Here is a 20,278-nt window from a genome sequence, read left to right on the forward strand (position 1 = left end):
GAGAGAGACAGAGAGACAGAGACAGAGAGACAGAGAGAGTGACAGAGACAGAGACAGAGAGAGAGACAGAGACAGAGACAGAGAGACTGAGAGAGAGAATAAGATAGAGTACCTTCCTTCCACAGAAATGTCTGGGGAGAGAATTTTTACCAAACAAGGTATAGAACAGTTGATAAAAGATACAATACCCAATTTTGAGCAAGTGACATTCAAAGTCTTTTGTACAAATAAAATCAATAAAGACAAAATTAGAAAAAATGGTAGGATGGCAAAAATTTTAACAAAATATTAATAAAAATCTGATATCCACAATATATAGCTTGTTGACACATTTTATAATACTAAGAGCCACTTCTCGATGTGTATGCAAAGGGTGCAAAAGATAACAGTTTGCACAATGAGATTTTCAAAGTATATAAGACCAAGTGAAAACATATTCCAAATCACTCATACCTAGAGAAATGTAAATTTAAACAACTCTGAAGTTTCACCTCAATCAATGAAAATTGACAAATATGAAAAGGGATGGGACAGTGAAGTTATGGATATAGCCTTGGACTTGAAGCTAAATAAGATTCAGCTCCAAATAATGTCTCTTCAAATGACACTTACTAGTTGTGTGACCCTGGGCAAGACACTTAGCCTCTCTATGCCTCGGTCTCATCATCTATTAAAAAAATGTTGAATTTAATGGCTTATAAGGTCCCTTCCAGCTCTAAATCTCCAGTCATGTGATCCTATATTGGCATGCCAATGGAAAGAAAGGCACACTGATGCACCATTGGTGGGGCTGTGAGGTGATCCTATTTATCTGGATTTCAATTTGGAATTATTCAAGAAAAGTGAGCAAGTTGTCCATGCTCTTTGACCCAGAATCCCACTACTGGGCATCTACCCCAAAAAAGGCAAAGATAGGGGGGAAAGCTCCAATATGTGTGAAAAATATCACTCTTCCAGTGAGTGAGAGCCACAGACAAAATGCTAACCTCTGAGTTTATATACCATGTTCGGGGTCAAAGAGCATAACAATCATGTGACTCAAAACCCGGTGACACTTCAGGTATCACAACCATGCGACTCAAACCTATGTGAACTAGGCTTTCTTGTTTCTTAAACAGGTCATCAAAGACTCCCAGGTTTAATCGAAGAAACAAAGGCATTTGATTACTTCAGTGCTCCAAAAGGGAAAACAGTAAAAAAAAAGTCCCACTTTAATTACCAGTACAACCTATCAATTGGTAAACTGAAGAAAAAATATGATATACGAATGTAACTGAAAGTTATTATGCGGTAAAAATGACAATTATAAAGGATTCAGATGACTCAATCAGACAATCATGGGAAAACTTGAGTGAACTAACGAAGAAAGAAATAGCCAAACCAAGAGAAGAAGAGGCTCAACTGCAACAACGTAAGCAGGTAAAATTACCAAAAGGAGATGCCTGCGATATGAAGAAAAAACAGATGTTTCAAATTTTGTTTTTCATTACACTGCTTTCTTGTTTTTCTTTTCTCCAACTACTTCTTTTTACTCTCTTTCATTTGTTTCTATTCTTCCTTTTAATTATGGGTATCCCCCAAGACTCAATCTTTATCCCTTTGCTTTGGTTCTTCTACACACTCTTGAATAACTCATTTTTTTTGTGGTTTCAGCTATCACTTCTATTTGAATGGTCCCCAAGTCTACATAACCATCTGTGACCGTTTGTACCTCTAAGCATGTGCTTCTAGTTTTCTACTGAACATCTACAATTGGATATCCCACCATGTCGAGAAAATTAAGCTATCATTAAAGGGTGAGGTCACCAGGATGGAATTGGAAACATAAAGTTAAGGATAAGTAAACAAAATCAAACGGAAATTAGGCTAGGGTCAAACCAAGGTGGACTATAGAGGGTGTCAAACACACCTAGTTTTTAGGACCACAGATTAGAACTAGGTAGAACCTAAAATGGAGATTACCAAAAGAGTAGGGAACACTCAGGATGCCCTACTTCTTGACCCTCCTAAATGTACTCCTTCCTCATTTCCCCATAATCTCCAATGTCCCCATCATTCCCCTGGCTTACAAACTTAGAATCATTTTTGTTATTCTCTCTCATTCACTAGCCCATCCTCAACTGATTCTCCTTTCTTATACATTCCCTTTTCCTCAATTTCCAATCTACTAACTCCAACTGGCATTATGGCAACAGGCTCCTACTTGAACTTCATGATCCACATCTCTCAAAGAATCAGCCCATGCTACACACTGGTGACAGAATCATCTTCTTTAAATGCTATGTTACCTTTCTCCTCCCTTTTTTTTGCAGGGGGTAAGGCTGGGCAATTGGGGTTAAGTGACTTGCCCAAGGTCACACAGCTAGTAAGTGTGTCAAGTGTCTGAGGCTGGATTTGAACTCAGGTCCTCCTGACTCCAGGGCCAGTGCTCTACTCACTGTGCCACCTAGCTGCCCCATATTACTTTCCTTCTCAAAAAACCCTACAGTCCTTCTTTATTATCATCTAATGAATCAAATATAAACTCCTCAGCCTGGCATTAAAGAAATTCTATCAAGTCCATTGCTTCCTAACTTCTTGTGATTTGTCTAACCTCAGCCTCATTTCTGATCTCTTCTCAATAAGATTTTTCTTTTAAACCAGCCTAATCTCTTCCTCTACTCTGCACCAGATGCTATGCATGCTCCTTCCTACATGATTTTGTTCATTTCCTTTCCTTGCCCAGGGAATGCTCTCTCCTCTCTAACAAACCTACTTCATTATTTCCTTTAAGACTCAGCTCAAAATTTGCCTCCTATAAGAAGCCAGTCTCACTTACTCTACTACTCTGGGCATTACTTTACTCCATATCCAGTCAACATTTATATAACTAACCTGTTTCAAAGTCAACTGAGCACAGCCTCAAAATCAACTAGCAGATTGGGGCCAATCTAATTTCGGGATAGAGGCCAGAATGCAATTAAAAGAGCCAACATTTGCTTTCAGGTTATTTTTTTCTGAATTACAAAATATTCATTGATTCATTAAGAGAGTTTAAGAAAGAAATAGGAATAATAAGAGAGGGCAAGGCAAGAGAAGGAAAAGGAACAAAGTAGACCATTTTGAAAAAGATTAGCCCAATAAACCAGCAAATCAATAAAACCTACCTAAGAAATCACTAAGAAACATTAGAGGGGTTTTTTGGAAGCATAAATAAAATTCAAGTGAAAAACACTAATGATTTTTTATCTCCTTCTACTCCTCCTGAAGGATACAAGCAAAAATTATCACTTTCCATCTCCAAAGCACCTCACTGGAGTGGGGCGGGGGGGGGGGGGAGGGGGCGATGGTGAACCACATCCAGGGAAAAAACTAGTTGTCTTCCACTCAAACAAATCAATCAAACAAGCCCAAAATACAGATACAGAGAAAATGACTCAGATGTAGTCCATGTTTTTAAGTCACTTAACATCCCAAGTTACTCTGAAACACTCACAGCTTTTTAAAGCATTTTGCCTTCCCTGATAAAAACTAAAATAATTCAGTGCAATCTCCTGAACGGTTATAATTTGAAGCTTTCGAATGCCTGTTCAAATTTCACATTAAGACTACTCCTCAGCACAAACTTTAAGCAACAGTAATGACCTGGAGTAAACTGTCCTTGGTCCGTTAATTTCCTTCTAGCTCATTTTTTCTAAAGCTAATTTGTAAAAGGAGGAAATCTTCAATGGGGCTGTCCTAAGGAAAACCTGGCCTTATGGAAACTATGAACACAGAGAGTCATTACTCAAAACCAAAAGCTATTTCCTTCCCTGACCTCTAGAATACTTTGTTCTGGAACTGAAAATTAAATATGGCTTAAGGCTTTCCTTAAGAAATACGTGCTGTTTGCCAGTTTGATAAGCAGCAATATTTTCTACAGAGCTTGCTTTGGAGCTCCCTTAGAATAGGACAAATTCCAGCTGTCTGGAATGGTCCTGACTTTAGGCAGAAATATAGCTTGGCCAAATTCAAAAGATGCTCTGTTAGGTTTTATTTTGGCATTAAGAGAGAAAATCTAGGGTTTTGTAATCATCAGCCATCCCTCAGATTTGAGGAAGTTCAATCAAATAACAATAAACAAGTCTCCCATGAATTAGAATGGGTCCAATGGGAATTAGTCAGAGAGCCTAAAAAAAGTGTAAGAGACTATGCCTCCCTTTCTATGCCCCTTTGGTTTGGCTTTGATGGAATCCAATCTAGGGGTAATAAATCTGAGTGCATTTCCCACAAGCAGATGCTCCTGCTTAGCCCAGAATTTTTCCACTCTAAATCAAAGGTGTCAAACTCAAATAGGAATAGGGCCACTAAAATCCTAGCTAAAGATCCCTACAAGCACATGTTAATATTATTTATTTTTCATTATATTTTTATTTACTATGCCAAACATTTCCCAATTACATTTTAATCTGGTTTTGGAGGCACTGTTGTGGGCCACGCAGACCCTTGGGCCCTTTGACGTATCTTCTCTAAATATCTGATGCATAAATCACTTTGAAAGTTTTCTTCAGAACAAATGGTAACAGCACAAAGGTTGTCCATTTGCCATCCTCATCCTAATTCCTGAGTTCAACACAAAAAAGGATTCATATCATCAGCCCCAAAAACTATTTCCTTAACTCCTACTATGTGTGAAATACAGTGAGGATGACCAAAATGTAGATAAATAATAACAATAATTGTAAATACAACTAAAGAAAACATTGGGCATAAATATGAGGCTCTAATGATGTGCAGTGGTTCATCATACAGGTATACCTACCTTTTTGTAATAGATGTACCCTTCGATGTGCTCTCTAATTAAAGAGATTCCTTGTGTTCAGTTGGAGTCAATCTCTAGCTAGCTCTAGTTACTAAAACTTTAGCTTTAAGTTTCTCTGCATTTCTGTGGGCACTGTTAAAAAAATCCTCAAGTTATTCCTTTTATGTAACAGAGACTCTTGGTAATAATCTCAAAGTAGTTTATTTGGATTGGTTATTAGATATTTCTTAGACAAGCATAAGGTAGTCTGGCAAAATTTGTTTCAAAATAATGTCATTAATGTAGTCTGTACCATCATTCAATTAATCATTCATTATTTCTATTGAATTCGGTAGATTACCAATTAGCAATGCTAAGTAGAATGTGCCCACATCAAGTTTTGTCTGTTTGTTTTACGCATGTCCTGGGTCCATTCCAATGAGCATGGGAGCTTTGAACTGCTCAATTTGGGGGTTAGTTTGCCTCTCCTAGGCTTTGTGGTGGCTCCTCCCTCCCAGGGGTTAACTATATTAATGCCAAACTTTGCATGGACCCTTGTGAACAACTGAGAACTCATGAGCTCAAGAGATCTGCTAGCCTCAGCCTCAGTAGCAAGAATTACAGGCTATTCCAACACAACAGGCCACAGCAAATTTTCTGAAAAGAATAACCATCCCACCCAATACTTCAGTTTACTTGAAGTGATCATTTTATGGCTTTTCATGTGATTCATTTCTTTATATACAGAAGTCAAATATTATTTTCTGGATATTTAAAAGAGTATCTTTCCCCACAAATATTGGTCAGTTCTCAGGTCCAATCTCTTAAAATATAGGAGTGGATTTCCAACCAGAGACTCTAGGACTAGAAGCCAGATATAGCTCATATTACATGCCTCTGAAGTTCTTCCTCAGTAGGGCCTTGCATTTACACAGCTCTCTCATGCCTGGCAAATAGGCAATGCTAGGAATTCTTTGATGGAAAGACTGCTATTAAATGTTAAAAATTCCACTGGCTGGAACTTTCAAAATATAACAAATCAACCATTGGCTCTTTAGTTTTGTTGAGACAACTGTAGTATTACCTAGAAATCCCAAATCAATTTCAGGTCAAGAGCTATAGAAATTTAAATAGCAGTTTGAATGTGTGAGGAGACAATTCAATTACATAATCTTTCCCCAAGGTGGTCAAAATTTTCCTTCTCTTGTCTCCAACCACTTCACCTTCCACCTTGTTCTACATTATCTATACCATCACCAAATGAGGAGACAGTATGATTAAGTCAAAAGAGTTCTGGAATAGGAGGACTAGTCTCAGCTATGCTATTAATTAGTGACATAACCTTGACCTTCACTTCTCTGGCTTTCAGAGCCACATTTGTATATGCATATTTTTAATATACATATATAGGAAGTTGATCTATGTGATTAATAAGGCTCTTCCTAGTTCTAAAGTTCTTGGTTTGTTAAGTAATCTCAATTTCCTCCCTCCCCACTCCACCATTAGCATCTCTTCTTCCTTGAGGAAATCACAGGAAAGATACTGTAATCATTGTCCTACTTTTTTCAAAAGCATGGAAGTCTTTTCCAATTTTACTTGGGTGAAAAATGTCATTTTAAGAAGTTACATGAGGGGGCAGAGCCAAGATGGTGACTGGAAAGCAGGGACTTGCATGAGCTCCCCCCAGATCCCTCCAAAAACCTATAAAAATGGCTCTGAACAAATTCTAGAACTGCAGAACCCACAAAATAGCAAAGGGAAGCAGGGCTCCATCCCAGGACAGCTTGGATGGTTGCTGGCTAAGGTCTATAGCACAGAACTGGGAGTGAAGTGGAGCAGATCCCAGCATGAGCCACACCTGGACCAACCAGACCAGGAGCCAGGTGGAACAGGCCCTAGAGCCCTGAATCAGTGAGCTGTGGCAGTTACCAGACTTCTCAACCCACAAACACCAAAGACAACAGATAAGGTTAGGGGGAAAAGCTGCAGGGGGACAGAGTGAAAGGAGTTCACAGTTTGGCCTCCGGTGCAATGGAGGTGGTGCAGCTACAGAACTACAGCTGCAGTTGCTTCCTGCCCCAGGCCCACCTTGTGGGAGGAATTAAGTGACAAATCAGAGAAGGAGTGCAGAGCCTGCTTAAGATCTGAGTCAGGTCCAGGTTGGCAGATCTTAGGGGAGGATGAGAGCTGGTGTGGCAGAGCTGGCTGTATACAAACAGCTCTGAAATCAACAGCACATCCCCTCAAGCTTGGAACAAAGTACTCTCTACTCTACAAGTAATCATACCCTGACGAAAAACTCAACAGTCAGGTAGTTGGCTGGGAACATGGCCAGGCAGCAAAAACAGACTCAGATTCAGACTCAGACTTTGGAATCTTTCTTTGGTGACAAAGAAGACCAAAACATACAGCCTGAAGAAGTCAACAAAGTCAAAGAGCCTACATCAAAAGCCCCCAAGAAAAACATGAATTGGTCTCAGGCAATGGAAGAGCTCAAAAAGGATTTGGAAAAGCAAGTTAGAGAAGTAGAGGAAAAATTGGGAAGAGAAATGAAAGGGATGCGAGAAAACCATGAAAAACAAGTCAATGACTTGCTAAAGGAGACCCCAAAATACTGAAGAAAACAACACTTTAAAAAATAGACTAACTCAAATGGCAAAAGAGCTCCAAAAAGCCAATGAGGAGAAGAATGCCTTGAAAGGCAGAATTACCCAAATGGAAAAGGAGGTCCAAAAGATCACTGAAGAAAATACTACCTTAAAAATGAGATTGGAGCAAGTGGAAGCTAGTGACCTGATGAGAAATCAAGATATTATAAAACCGAACCAAAGGAATGAGAAAGTGGAAGACAATGTGAAATATCTCATTGGAAAAACCACTGACCTGGAAAATAGATCCAGGAGAGATAATTAAAAATTATTGGACTACCTGAAAGCCATGATCAAAAACAGAGCCTAGATATCATCTTTCAAGAAATTATCAAGGAGAACTGCCCTGATATTCTAGAGCCACAGGGCAAAATAGAAATTGAAAGAATCCACAGATCACCTCCTCAAATAGATCCCTAAAAGAAAACTCCTAGGAATATTGTTGCCAAATTTCATAGCTCCCAGATCAAGGAGAAAATACTGCAAGCAGCCAGAAAGAAACAATTTGAGTATTGTGGAAACATAATCATAATAATCCAAGATCTAGCAGCTTCTACATTAAGGGATCGAAGGGCTTGGAATATGATATTCTGGAGGTCAATGGAGCTAGGATTAAAACCAAGAATCACCTACCCAGCAAAACTGAGTATCATGCTCCAAGGCAAAATGTGGATTTTTGATAACATAGAGGACTTTCAAGCTTTCTCAGTGAAAAGACCAGAGCTGAATAGAAAATTTGACTTTCAAACACAAGAATCAAGAGAAACATGAGAAGGTAAACAAGAAAGAGAAATCACAAGGGACTTACTAAAGTTGAACTGTTTTGTTTACATTCCTACATGGAAAGATGAGAAAATATTGTAAGCAGCCAGAAAGAAACAATTCAAGAACTGTGGAAACACAATCAGGATAATACAAGATCTAGCAGCTTCTACATTAAGGGATCAATGGGCTTGGAATATGATATTCTGGAGGTCAAAGGAGCTAGGATTAAAACCAAGAATCACCTACTCAGCAAAACTGAGTATCATGCTCCAAGGCAAAATATGGATTTTTCAATAAAATAGAGGACTTTCAAGCTTTCTCAGTGAAAAGACCAGAGCTGAATAGAAAATTTGACTTTCACACACAAGAATCATGAAAAGCATGAAAAGGTAAACAGGAAAGAGAAATCATAGGGGACTTACTAAAGTTGAACTGTTTTGTTTACATTCCTATGTGGAAAGATGATATTTGTAACTCATGAGACTTTTCTCATTATTAGGGTGGTTGAAGGGAATATACATATATATAGACAGAAGGCACAGGCTGAGTTGAATATGAAGTGGATGATGTCTAAAAATAAAATAAAATTAAGGGATGAGAGAGGAATATATTGAGAGAGGGAGAAAGGGAGAGAGAGAATGGGGTAAATTATCTCGTATAAAAGTGGCAAGAAAAAGCAGTTCTGTAGGAAGGGAAGAGGGAGTCCTGCTGTCATCAGATTTGACCTGAGGAGGGAATAACATACACACTCAATTGGGTATCTTACCCCACAGGAAAGAAGGAGGAAGAAGATAAAAAAGGGGGAATGATAGAAGGGAGGGCAGATAGAGGGAGGAGGTAATCAAAAACAAATACTTTTGAAAAGGGACAGGGTCAAGGGAGAAAATTGAATAAAGGAGGATGGGTTAGGATGGAGCAAAATACAGTTAGTCTTTCACAACATGAGTATTGTGGAAGGGTTTTACGTAATGATATGCATGTGGCCTATGTTGAATTGCTTGCCTTCTTGGGGAGAGTGGGTGGGGAGGGAAGAGGGGAGAGAATTTGGAACCCAATGTTTTAAAAACAGATGTCCAAAAAAAAGTTTTTGTATGCAACTAGGAAATAAGATACACAGGCAATGGGGCATAGAAATTTATCTTGCCCTACAAGAAAGTAAGGGAAAAGGGGATGGGAGGGGAGTGGGGTGACAGATGGGAGGGCTGACTGGGGAAAGGGGCAATAAGAATATATGTCATCTTGGAGTGGGCAGGAGGGTAGAAATGGGGAGAAAATTTGTAATTCAAACTCTTGTGAAAATCAATGCTGAAAACTAAATATATTAATTAAATTAAATTTTTAAAAAAGAAATTAAGCTGTATTCAGAATATAACCACCCCTTCCCAACTGCCTGGTTAATTTTATCTTCTTGCTCAATTCTGGTTTAAATTGGTATTAGGAGTGAAAATGTGCTATTAAAAATATCATCAAAAAAAAAGAGGAGTTACATGAACTGTTATGGAATTGGAAATATTGGGGACCACTGGACTAGATTACAAATGCTTTCGCTGTGCACTCACATAGAGTTCTTCATTCACCTTGACCCTAACCAAGATTCTGAAATTTGTCCTACTATTTATCCACAAGTTATGGTATATCATAATTGATTTACTGTGGGTTTCTGTTTGACTACCTTTGTTATTTCTGATGAAAGACCCAATTTATTTCTGAGCTAATAGGGCTGGCTCATTTTTTTCTGGCTTTGGTGACAAGAAAATAACTTAAAATTGGTTTATTTAAGAAACACAATGAAACTTTTAAAAAGTGGAATAGAGCACAGAAGTATGTTATGAGTAGGTTTCATTGCACAGGGAAAACATGATGCTCTTGCAAAAATCACACACTTCCAATGATTAATAGAAATATCGTACAAAGAACAGATATAGTCTTCCTAACTAAACTAGACAGATTATACTCAAAAGACTAGTGAAAGAGACAGCCGCTGGTGGCATAGCAGATAGAGCAATGGACTTGGTGTCAGAAATGCTTGTTTTTTAACCTTTCTTCCGAAGCTTTCTTCCAAACTAACTGTATGACCCCCCACAAAAGATAACCTGTTTTTGCCTCATTTTCCTCCACTATAAAATAAGAGGGGCCAGACTTTATGACCTCTAAGATCCCTTCCAAGTCTAAACCTTTGATTTATGATCCCACAGTCTGAATAAAGTTGTAATTATAACCCAATATAGTTAAATCACTGTGTCACCTTTGAAATTCTGCAACTTCCTTTGAAAATAGTCATAAGGCTATCCTTCCTCCATGCACACATAGATTATAGGATTTGGAGATGAAATGGATGTCAGAGACTATTTACTTCAACTCTTCTCCTCCTGATTTTACAGGTGATGAAACTAAATCCCATAGATGTTCAATAGTCAGCAGAGAATTCTATAGCAGAAGTGATATGCAAAACAAGGAGTGTATAACAATGTAAGATTTGAATCTCCCTTATCATAAGGGGAAAAAAATCTTTCTGACATCATTAGATAACATCCATAATTAATTATAGTATCAGCCTATAGTATCATCAAATTCAGCCTTAAGTGTTTACAACGTATTGTTCCAGCAATACCCTGTCTAGGGCTATATCCCAAAGAGATCATAAAAATGGGAAAAGGACCCACATATACAAAATTATTTATGGCATCTCTTTTTGTGGTGGCCAAGAACTGGAAATCGAGACAATTCCTATCAGTTAGGAAATGGCTGAACAAGCACAAGGCCAATCAGTAAGTTAAAGTTCTTTCCTGCCCATTGAATAAGCCTCAGGCAGGGCCAACAAAGGGAGGCCTGATTAGAGGCAGGCCCACACCCTTTCACTAACTAGGTGTGAGGCCCCAGGCCCACACCCTTGTGCTAGTTAAGCTCATATGGGTACAAAGCCCTCAGGACTCTAAAGGGAGTCACTAAGACCAGAGCCAATGGTATGTGTACTGAGTTCTAGTCAATCAGATGCCCCCTAGGACTGTATAAAAAGAGAGCCCAGAAGTGAGAGAAGCAGAGCAACAGAACTGAGGGCAGAATTCAGGAGCAGACATCAAGAAGACATTGAAGCAGCAGACATTGAGGGAGCACCAGCTTTGGGAGAAATGGCAGAGCAGAGAGTGCAGAACAAGAGAGTTGCAGAGATCAAAGAGCAGAATCTGCAGAGAGCTACAGGAATTGGAATTCAGCCCAAGGAGAAGGAGCAGGAACTTAGAGTCTATAGAGCTATAGGAGAGTGCTGAGCAGAGAGTTAGGATTCCTGAGTGATTGTTTACAGGAAGGCCCTAGCAAAGGGGAAGGTTACAGGATGACTTGGCTCCTTGCTATAATATTGTGTTATAATTTCTTTGTTGCTACATTGAGGTGGGCTAATGGCTTTGGGATATTATTGCTACTATAGGGAATTGGAATTACTGGTCTGGAGATTGGATTCTCTCATGTTTAAATAAATGTTATACTTCCTCTGCCTTCCACCTAGAGAATTTCTTATACTTCATGATTCTGAACCATTCAGGCATGTTCGTGGTCATCCTTGAGTCATGAAACTGATATAACAAGTTGTGGCATATGAATGTAATTGAATACTATTGTGCTATAAGAAATGATGAACAGGTGTTCTTCAGAAAAACTTGGAAAGATTTATATGAACTGATGCCAAATGAAGTGAGCAGAACCAGGAGAACATTGTACACAGTAACAGCCACAGTGTGTGAGGACTGATTTTGATAGATTTAGACCTTTTCGGCAATGCAAGGACCTAAAACTTTTCCAAAGGACTCATGATGGAAAATGCCATCCACATCCAGAGAAAGAACTATGGAGTAGGACTATAGAGAGAATTATACTATTTTTCCTTCTCTTTTCTTTTGTTTTCTTTTTCATGGTTTCTCCCATTCACTATAATTCTTCCATGCAAATTTAAAACTTTTGTAAGTGAATGGTGAAAACTGAAAATCAATAAATTAACTTCAAAAAAAGAGTTTACAAAGTAGGCTGCCATCTACATGGTATGATTAATGAGATGTCAAAAAGCCTGCTGCTGAAAATGACTTGAGCAAGTCATTTTACCTCTTTGGACCTCAGTTTCCTCATATGTAAAATGAAGAAATTAGACAAGACAATATCTCTAAAGTTCCCTTTAGTTCTAAATTCTGTGATACTCTGATTGCATGATATCCTAAGTAATGAATTGGTGGTGCCCCAAATTCATTATTTAGGCAGCTAGGTGGCACAGTGGATAGAGCACTGGGCTTGGAATCAGAAATTCTCATCTTCCAGAATTCAAATCTGATCTCAGTTACTTTACTAGCTGTAGGACCTTGGGCAAGTCACTTAACTCTCTTTGCTTTAGTTCTTAACCTGAGTTGAAAAAATAAATGGCAAATCATCCCAGCATCTTTGTGAAGGGTCATGGAGAATTGGACATGACTGAAACAACTGCAAAACAAAAAAAAAATTCAATATTAGCCATTTATTCCTTTGGATTTAACTCTTATCTTCAAGTATATACTATTAAAATTTAAATACCCCTGATATGGGCAATTTTACATCACTATCAACTAATAGCATATACAATTTATTCCCCAGTGATTGACCACAGCCAGACTTCAAAGTTGACCAAATAGATTTTGACAAGGAAGGGAGATATGGTTAAAAGCTGTCAATATGAGCACGTCTGTGAGTAACCAAGTCTGTCAGGGGTATTGATACTAAATCCTTTCCCCAGTACTAGCACCTTTTACCCATGTCTTATTCTGGCAACACTCTCAACTTCTTCATCCATTCACACTGTCAGCCACACCTCTATACTGTATAGCTATGTGGAAATGGAACACAGGATAATATATTGAGGTAGATCAGGAAGCAGGAAGGTAAAAATGTGATGAAAGGCTGTTGACAGGGGCACAAAGACAAACCACCTCCTTTTCAATCTTGCTGAGAGCTTCTGTGTTATCAGGGGATGTGGAGAGCAAGATAAATTATGATTTGAATGGCCAAAGGAAAGCTGCAGCACTAATAAGACCTTGAATCTGCCCCCAAATGAAGTCAATGCTCATAAATGAAGACAGATGACAACAAATGAAAAATGTAAAATGACAAATAGGGCAGGAAAGAGAGATAAATCTTACTGGAGGCCACATCCCAATATTGTCAGTACTGGTCCCTAAAGGAGAGGGGGAAGAGTGAAAGTATAGTGATATGACTTGAAAAGGGAAAATAAATCTTGATTGGTTCTGTGGGGGCTGGGAGTACAAAAGTTTGGTGTGAGGTATATTTTGGAAATAGTCTATAAAACAGGAAAACAGACCAAATCAATATTCCTGGGCAGTTGCAACATTGAAAACTAGGGCTTCTCTCTCTAGCTGTCATCAGATAAAGGTAAGGATCAATATTCAGAACCTCAGACAGAGGTGTGGTCATAGCTTTCTTTGAGCACTAGGAATTGTATCAGGGACTAGATCACTATTTCTTTTGCACATCTTAATTTCTTAATTTTTGCACATCTTTGTACATCTTAATTACAGCATTTACACAATATTCTGGATTTATCAGAAATCTGTTGATAATGAAAATTATTCTATGTTTTGGTGTCTTACTGTTTATAATTACATACATATAAAACTCTAAGTTGTAAGCTCCCAGTAATCAAAAATAGCTTTTAATCATTATTTTTCATATAGAAATCATACATAAAACAGACACATTGAATTTTCTTAAAACACTCAGACTGTTCAGACTTCATAGCTTCTTTTGTAATTTATTTTTGTTATTATGAAACTGACAAACATCCAGTGCTTAGTGCTGTGCCTGGCACATAGTAAGCACTTAATAATCTTTTTTTATTTGATATTAACTAACATGAACAAAAAATCATTTCCATTTACAAATAAGTCTATAACTGAGAATTTATTATGAAACTATAACTCTTTTAAATGGAACATTGGGGATTTTTAAGTATATATAAAATGTAAACAGTAGTAACAACGCTGTCTTGCTTGTCTGAGTCTTGCTTGTCTCTGAACTCTCTTCTATGTATTTTTAAATGTTTTATTGATGCAATCTTTTCTTTCTTTCCTCTTTTTGGCATCATCATCCACATTACTCTCTCCTACTGTCACTTTCCCATAAAAGTAAAAGTCTTCTCTCATTACAAAGAATTATTGTCCAAAAAAATCCACATATTGGCCGTGTCTGAAAAGTGTATGCCTCATTCTGTACTTCCGGTCCATCATCTCTCTGCCAAGATATGGGAAGAATAATTCATCATTAGTCTTCTAAAATCATGGCCGTTCTTTCAATTGGTCAGAATTATTAAGTATTTTCAAAGTTGTTTTCTTTACAGTGTTGTAATAATTATATAAATTTTCATTCTGCTCACTTCAGTTGGCATTAGCTTTTACAAGATTTCCCAGGTTTCTATAAATAGAATAATATTCCATTGCATTTATATACCATTATTTTTCAACCTCTGACTAATTGATAAACACTTCTTTCGTCTCCGGTTCTTCACTACACTAAAAAATGTTTCTATAAACAGCTTTGTACATATGAGTGTTTTCCTTTCTTTGTGGGTATATGCCTAGAAATGGTATCACTAGTGCAAAGGGAATGTACAGTTAGTGACTTTTGGGAGATACTTTCTAATTGCTTTCTAGAATTTTCTGGCTTTTGTTGTTGTTTCCTCAGAGAATTTTTATGATAGTCAAAGGGATAATATTTTAAATTTGCAACCATTAAAGTGCTATACAATGTTAACTTTTATTATTTTGTTATAAGGTTGCTTAGAAGATCATGGACTTAGAGAAAGGTGGTGCCTGAGAGAATATCTAATTGAAAACCTTATTTTACAGATAAGGAAAGTAAGACCCAAAGAAAAGAACCATGAAAAAATGAAGTGAAAATAGTATACTTTGATCTGCATTCAGACTCCATCAGTTCTTTCTCCGGCTATGGATAGCATTTTCCATCATGAGTACTTCGAAATTGTCTTAGACCATTGTATTTCTGGGAAAAGCTAAGTCATTCATAGTTCATCATCACACAATGTTGCTAACACTCTGTACAATATTCTCTTGGTTCTGCTTACATCACTTTGCATCAGTTTCTATGAACATTTCCAGGTTTTCCTGAAATCTGCCTACTTGTCATTTCTTGCAGCATAATAGTATTCCATTACATTCATATACCACAACTTGTTCAGACATTCCCCAATTCATGGGCATGCCCTCAATTTCCAATTCTTGGACACCACAAAAATAGCCGCTAATAAGTATTTTTGTATAAATAGGTCCTTTCCCCTTTTTTGTTATCACTTTGGGATACAGACCTAGTAGTAGTATTTGCTTTTTTTCTTTCTTTTTTTTAGTCAGATTAACCAGTGATTTCTTTATCTTATTGGTTTTTTCCTAAAGCTAGCTCCCAGTTTTATTTATTAGCACAATAATTTTCTTACTTTCAATTTTATTAGTCTTACCTTTGGTTTTCAGGATTTCCAATACGGTGTTTAATTGGAGATTTTTAATTTGTTCTTTTTCTAGTATTTTTAGTTGCATGCCCAATCATTGCTCTGCTCTTTCTCTATTTTATTGATGTGAGAATTTAGAGAATTAAATTTTGCCCTAAGTATGGCTTGACTGTATCCCATAAATTTTGGTATACTTTCTCTTTCTTGTCACTCTCTTTAATGAAATTGTTGATTGTTTCTATGATTTCTTCTTTGACCCACTTATTTTTAGGACTAAATTTCCTAGGATTAAGTTTCCAATTACTTTTTAATCTATCTTTCCACTGCCCTTTATTGAATATAACTTTTATTGCATTATGATCCAAAAAGGATGCATTTAATATTTTGACCTTTCTACTTTGATTTTGAGGTTTTTATGCTAATACATGGTCAGTTTTTGTGTGCCTTGTACCACTTAGAAAAAGGTACATTCTTTTCTATCCCTATTCAATTTTCTCCAGAGGTCTGTCATATCTAGGTTTTCTCAAATTCTATTCATTTCCTTTCTTGTTTACTTTGAGGTTTGCTTTCTTTAGTTCTGAGCAGGAAAAGTTGAGGTCCCCCCTTCATGTGTATAACTGATATGTATTGCTTGTCTTCTTGTGTGAAAGGGGAAGTATGAGAGGGAGAAGAGCATTTGAATTCAAATTTTTTTAAATGAATGTTAAAAATAGTTTAAGGTAATTGTGAAATAGTTAATGAAATAAATAAAAATATATTAAAAATGTAGGTTGGAATGAATTGGGAGAAGAGTGTAGCCAGATAAAGTCAATACATAGTAATGGCAGGTCAGGATCATCTTAAGTAAACAGCAGGATACAGATACTAAATCAATCAACATTCATCATTCATGTAGTTAACTAATATTAATAAGTGCCCATTATGTGAAGCACATTATTAGATATTTTGTAAATTACCCTGTCTTCAAAGAGTTTATAATATAGTCTGGGTAAAGAAGACATGTACTTATGTCAATGCAGACCAAGAAAGTCCATGATACCAGTTTAAACAGCTAGTATTTAAGAGAGCTATGAGACTTAGTATCATGGCTCTGCTGCACAGAGCTTTTCTTTTTGCGGATCATGATCTCAGAAGTGATTCTACTCACATATTCACTCTTCTTAACATTCTCTTCTTCTGCCTCTATAAGCTATACTGTTTCAGAATTTATTTCTTTCCCATTTGACATCAGTCAAAGCTTAAGCATGGTAGCATTGGATATGGAAATAGATTTTAGTTCAGTGAAATGCAAAATAGCTTTACTAATCTACACTTTGTTTTTTTACCAGTCATGTCTCATCTGCAAACAGATTTTATAAAATTAATCTTCCATCTCTCACAGCACCTCTCTATTCCCAAGGCCAGTACCCTAGTATTGACTCTAATTACCACATGCCGTACTATTCTAATAGGCCTCCTGACCTCTATTCTCCCTCCTTCTAATGCAGCCTCTAAAGTGCTGCTAGAATCCTTGTGTATAGATCCAGTCATGTAACTGCTTTTTAGATGCTTCCTATTGCCACTCAAAAGTTACACATTATAGAGTTTTAGTGTTATATTACCACTTGCCTGGTGTTCTATGCTCCAGAAAAAATGTGCTAGTCTGTCTCCTCAAACATGCATGCTGTCTTGTTGCCATTATACCTTTATTTGTATTCTTCCCTATTCCCAAAATGTCCTCCCTTTCTTTCTCTATCCATTTAATTCATGGACATCATTAAAACTCAATTCAAATAACACATCCACCACTAAGTCTACTCTGATTGTCCAAACACTTATTATACATCATTTTTTATTTTCATTTACTACATGTCTTATCCTCCTACTAGACTGGAAGCTCTATGAGTAAAGCAGTGGGCTTATATTTAAACATTACTGTTTCTGCTAAGTGCACCTAGAAATGCTGTATTTATGTAAGACCAGACAGCTGACATAGGACATCAATTCAGTTTGAAAAGCATTGAGGTCTTGTGTCAGGTTTCTCATCTGATAAGAACAGAATTAGCAAGTGGCAATTTATAAGATATGGGCTTCTTTTACTAACCTGATAGCTGTCTTCAAGTATTCATATAACTGTCATATGGAAGAGTGGACTTGTTTTACCTGACCACGGAGACAAGAAGGAAGGAAGTAAAGAAAGAAGGAAAGGAGGAAGGAAGGAGGGAAGGAAGGAAGGTAGGAAGGAGGGAGGGACGGAAGGAGGGAAGGAGGCAAGGAAGGAAGGAAAAAAGGAAGAAAGGAATGAAGGAAGGAACGAAGGAAGGAAGGAAAACTCCCAGGAATGTTATAGCCAAATTCCATACCTCCTAGATCAAGAAGAAAAAACTGCAAGCAGCCAAAAAGAAACAATTCAAATATCATGGAGCCGCAGTCAGGATAACACAAGATTTAGCAGCTTCTATGTTAAAGGATCAGAGGGCTTGGAATATGATATTCCAGAGGGCCAAAGAACTAGGATTACAGCCAAGAATCACCTACCCAGCAAAACTGAGTATAATCCTTCAGGGGAAAATGGATATTCAATGAAATAGAGGACATTCAAGTATTCCTGATGAAAAGACCAGAGCTGAATAGAAAATTTGACTTTCAAATATAAGATACAAAAGAAGCATCAAAAGGTAAAAAGGAAAAAGAAATCATAAAGGATTGAATAAAGTTAAACTATATTCCTACATGGGAAATGATATTTACAACTCCTAAAATCTTTTTCGTTATTGGTGTAGTTAGAAGGAGTATACGCAGACAAAAGCAGAAATGTGAGTTGAATGTGATGATATGATTATCTAAAAAATAAAATTAAGGTATGAGAAAGAAGAATGCACTGGGAGAAGGGGAAAGGGATAAATTATCTGACGTAAAAGAGGCCTAAAAGAGATTTTACAGTAAAGGGGGAAATGGGGAGAGTGGGGAGGTGAGTATATGAACCTTACTCTCATTGGAATTGACTCAGAGAAGGAAAAATACGCACCTTCATTTGGCTGTTGTAGAAATATATCTTACCATACAGGAAAGTAGGAAGGTAAGGGGTTAAGAGAAGAGGGGGAGCTAATAAAAGAGAGGGCAATTTGGGAGAGGTAAAAGTCAGAAGCAAAACACTTTTGAGAATGGACAGGGTAAAAGGAGAAAGTAGGATAAACAGGGTGAAAATAGGATGAAGGGAAATATATAGTTAGTAATTATTACTGTGAAAAAAATTTTATAGTGAGTTTCTCTGATAAAGACTTCATTTCTCAAACATATAGAGAATAAAGTAAAATTTATAGAAATTAGAGCCATTCCTCAATTGATAAATGGTTAAAGTATATGAACAGGCAGTTTTCAGAAGAAGAAAACAAAGTTGTCTATAATCATATGAAAAAATGTTCTAAATCATTATTGATGAGAGAAATGCAAATCAAAACAACTCTGAGCTATTACCTCACATCTGTCAGATTGGTTAATATGACCGAAAAGGAAAATGAAAAATGTTGGAAGGGTCAAATGTTGGAAAATTAAAATGCTAATGTACTATTAGTGGAGTTGCATGCTGATTCAGCCATTCTGAAGAACAATTGAAACTGTACCCAAAGAGCTACGAAACCATGCATACCTTTTGACGAAGCAATACCTCAACTGGGTCTGTATCCCAAAGACATAAAAAACAATAAGGAAAAGGACCTATATGTGCAAAAATATTTATAGCAGCTCTTACAGTGGTGAAAGAATTGAAAACTGAGGGGATGTCCATCAACTGGGGAATGGCTGAACAAGTTGTTGTATATGATTGCAATGGAATTCTATTGTGCTTTAAGAAATGTTGAGTAGGCAAATTTCAGGAAAACATGGAAAGACTTACATGAACTGATGGCAAGCAAGATGAGAGGAAGTAGGAGAGCATTGTACACAGTAACAGCAATATTGTATGATGATCTACAATGAATAACTTAGCTATTCTCAGCAATACAATAATCCAAGACAGTTCTGTAGGACTTATGATGAAAGGTGCTGTCTATCTCCAGAGAAAGAATTGGTAAAGCCTGAATGCAGATCCAAGATACTTTTTCTTTACTATATTTTCTTGGATTTTTTTGTCTGTGTTTTCCTTCACAGAATGACTTACAAGGAAATGTGTTTTGCATGACTACACATGTATAAGCTATGTCAAATTGCTGGCCTTCTCAATGAGGGGGGAGGGAGGAAGAGAAATTGGAACCCAAAATTTGAGGGGAAAAGAAAGTTAAAATTGTTTTCACATGCAATTGGGAAAAAGTAAAACATTTTTAAGAAAAGATTCTAAAGTCTGTGTGGGGTAAGCAAAAAAGATGCAACTTAGCTCCTGATCCTCCTAACAATTCTATCCAAGTAAATTTCCTTCATGAAAATCCTATTGCCACCAACTACAGTAAACTGTGGAACAGTGCCTTGGGAGAGCTCATTCACTCAACCAAGATGAGCAATTTCTACCCAGGAATGAGTTACAGTGCCTTTGCATTGAATGATGGTGACAAGTAGAACCAGATCCACTGATGGTAATTCAAACTCATGCCTTCTGAAAAGCTCAGGAGGATTGAGGAAGCACCCTCTCAAAGCGTGTCATAT

At 37.1% G+C, this 20,278-nt stretch overlaps 1 pseudogene; it reads left to right on the plus strand.

Moving 5' to 3' along the window:
• Positions 1 to 1,296: 1,296 nt before the first annotated feature.
• LOC118837349 overlaps positions 1,297 to 20,278 on the plus strand; it is a 33,629-nt pseudogene continuing 14,647 nt past the window's right edge.

This window comes from Trichosurus vulpecula, chromosome 2 (genome assembly GCF_011100635.1).
Source record: "Trichosurus vulpecula isolate mTriVul1 chromosome 2, mTriVul1.pri, whole genome shotgun sequence".
Taxonomy (NCBI): Eukaryota; Metazoa; Chordata; class Mammalia; order Diprotodontia; family Phalangeridae; genus Trichosurus; species Trichosurus vulpecula.